This window comes from Dasypus novemcinctus, chromosome 22 (assembly GCF_030445035.2).
Source record: "Dasypus novemcinctus isolate mDasNov1 chromosome 22, mDasNov1.1.hap2, whole genome shotgun sequence".
NCBI classification, from domain to species: Eukaryota; Metazoa; Chordata; class Mammalia; order Cingulata; family Dasypodidae; genus Dasypus; species Dasypus novemcinctus.
The window spans coordinates 31,769,151-31,772,500 of NC_080694.1; the positions used below are offsets into that span (position 1 = coordinate 31,769,151).

At 42.0% G+C, this 3,350-nt stretch overlaps 1 pseudogene; it reads right to left on the reverse strand.

The window, feature by feature from the left end:
- Window positions 1-958: 958 nt before the first annotated feature.
- Window positions 959-2,946, reverse strand: LOC101419212 (importin subunit alpha-1 pseudogene; annotated as a pseudogene).
- Window positions 2,947-3,350: the final 404 nt, after the last annotated feature.

A 3,350-nucleotide genomic window follows, 5' to 3' on the forward strand; every position in this document is an offset into this window, starting at 1 on the left:
TCTTCTGAGGAACTGCACTCATTGGGCTGCTTTCAAAAGGGTTCCAAATGATCCTCACCCCCTGGTACTCACTCCCTGTGTAAGCCTCTCTCCTTGTGTGTGGCCTAGATCTAGTGACTAGTTTCAAACAGAATATGGGAAAAAATCATAGGGTGTCACTTCTAAGATTAAGTTATATAAGACTGTGACATTTGTCTTGCTTGCCCTCTTTCTTTTGTTCTTCAGCTTGTTTGCTTTGATGAGGCAAGCTACCATGTTGGAGAGGAGTATCAGTGAGAGGCTGAATCCTGCTAACTGTCATGTGAGTTTGGAAGAGGATCTTTCTCCAGTCGAGTCTTGAAATGACTACAGCCCACCTGACACCTTGTTTGCAGTTTGCGAAAGACCCCGAGGCAGAGCACCCGGTCAAGTTGTGCTCAGATTCCTGACCCACAGAAACTGTGAGTTAATAAATGTTGCTGTCAGCCACTAAATTTTGGCATAATTTGTTATACAATGATAGAAGACTAATACAGAGAATTTCTCTTATATGTAGTCTGGTTTGGGAAGCCACTCCATGGATGGTATTCCAGTTGCCTTCCAGCAGGGTTTTACAAGTTCACTGGCTCTGAATCAGCTTTTAATTTGATATTTTGTCTTGTGTTGCTAGACTGTGTTTTTAGTTGTATCCCTCTGTAAGGCAGACTCAGGTTCATCTTTTTTTTTTTTGAAGAAAAAGTGAAATTTAATTTGTTTACAGAACACACTGCAAGATATGAAATTCTACATAGAAATAAGAAACACATTGAAGAGAGGCTTCATACAGTATGTACAGTTTGGAACTGTTCAAGTATAGTTTTGTTGTAAAAAAGTGCTACATAACAAATCACATATAAAAAAGAGCTCTTAGGAGAGAAACAGCAAGACAAACTTATACCAAACATAGTACATAAACAACTTTATACCTCAGCTGTACAATCTAAAAGTTAAAATTCCTAGGAATACCATCCTGAACTTGGAAGGTATAGCCTTCAGAGGTAGTTTCTGGCACAACATTCAATCATCTTCTTCTTCTACAGAGAAATACTTCTCAATCAAGCTTAATGAAGCCTTGTAAACAGACTCATTTTCATGGTTTTGTAGAGCTTCAGTTTTGTCCAAACCTCTACATTCTTCTATCATTATATTACATTTCTCAGTTTCACCTAGTTTCTCAGCAGCCTAAAAGATATTTGAAATGGCATCCAGAATAACCAGAATAATTTTGGTATCCTTTGCAGTTAAAAGGTTCATCAATGGTTCTATTATGTCACAATGGAAAAGGTATACAATCTGTTCAACTGTTCTACCACTTGCATAGTTGGTCACAGCCCATACACCTTCCTTTTGTGTCTTAAAGTCTGCCTTAGAAAGAACACTAACAAGGAAAGGGACCACTTCATGATTCACTACTTGCTGCATCTGGTTCTGATGGCCAGCTGTGATGTTTGACATTGTCCAAGTAGCTTCCTTCTGAATATTAGTTTTGAAGTTAGTTAGTGGGCTGGGAAAGATAGCAAGTGCACCTGCATCTACTACATCCTGAGTCTGATGATCTGTCCCAGTAACAATATTCCCCATGGCTCTTATCGCAGGAGTCACAATTGGCAATTCAGAAGCTCCTAGGAGCTTCACAAGCTGGGGTACAACTCGTTATCACAACCATTTCAGTCTGTTCGCTCGGAACATCAGTAAGATAGGAAATGGCCCAGCAGGTATCTGCTAGTACTTCTGGATCATCATGATGCAGGAGACGAACTAGAGTAGGAAGAATTTGCTCATCTAAAGGGGGTACACGTGTGGAGCTGGCCCATGTGCAGTGCTGATGCGCGCAAGGAGTGCTGTGCTACACAGGGGTGTCCCCCGCGTAGGGGAGCCCATGCGCAAGGAGTGCACCCATAAGGAGAGCCGCCCAGCGCGAAGGAGGGAGCAGCCTGCCGAGGAATGGCGCTGCCCACACTTCCCGTGCCGCTAACAACAACAGAAGTGGACAAAAGAAAACAAGACGCAGCAAAAAGACACAGAAAACAGACAACCAGGGGAGGGGAGGGGAATTAAATAAATAAAAATAAATCTTTAAAAAAAAAATAAAGGGGGTGCAGGATTCTTGTTTTGACAAAGGTTTAAAAGTGTCCATGTAAGATTACTTAAGTAACCACATGCTAAAGATGACATATCAGAAACTGCAAGTAGAGCCAACAGAGGATGAATTGCACCATATTTGATAACCAAGTCTTGGAAAGATGAGCCATCACCTGCAATGTTTCCTAGAGCCCAGAAAGCTTGTTCACTGATGTGAGCATGGGGAGATGCCAACAGAGAAATGAATGCTGGGATAGCACCTCCGTCTACCACAGCCTTGGTCTATTCTGATGTCCCAGAAGCAATGTTAGTGAGTACCCAGGCAGATTCAAACTGAATGGGAGCACAATCAGTTGTGCTTAAGGACAAAAATTTTGGAATTAAACCAGCTGGGATTATGTTGTCTATGGGGGACTGTTTCTCCCTAGAAAGAAGTTTCTTAGCGGGATGAGTAGCTTGGAGCTGGCTTTCCAAATTGTTGCTATTTATGCCTTTGACAATGTCATCAACAGACCAATTTACTGTGCCCTGGTTGTTATGGTTTTCCCGCAATGGAGAAGCAGCATCATCAGGAAAAGAGCTGACATTTCTCCTTTTCAGCATCTGGTCATTCTTCTTAGCTTTCCACAGCTCCACATTAACTTCTATAAGCTGCCGCCTAATTTCTGTACTGCCTTTCCCCTTGTTCTTGAGTCTGTTAAGATGGGCAGCTGGTGAATTAGCATTCTCATTGGTGGACGTGGTTGTGAGACAAAGGGAGAAAGCTGTGGAGCAGGGTCGGGCTTCTGCAAGAGGTGGCATGGGGCTCATGGGCTGTGGGTCAACTGTCCTGAAAATGTCCACCATGGCTCAGGCCAAAGACTCTGTCTCAGGTTCATCTTCTGTAGGTCACCATATTTCTATACACAGCATTGTTGCACAGCTGGCTTCTGCTGTAACCTTGGTTGGTGGACAAAGATATTCAGATTAGAGTTCAGGCTGGCAAGGGGTATTTCAGTACGTAGTTTATCTGCTATTTGACCCCAAAATAATGGTTGAACAGGACCAGGGCTTAGAAATAAGAGATGTTAATTTATATATTATATGTTTAGACTACTCTTCATGCATAAAGTAAAACTTAGAGGGTAAAGGAAATGTACGGATGGAAATGCTGTATGTCAGAAAGATGTATGCAGTGCGTTTCAAGTCAGTACTATGATTAAGCCTGAAACAGAACCAGAATAATAGAGAAAACAAGTCAAAAAGAATTG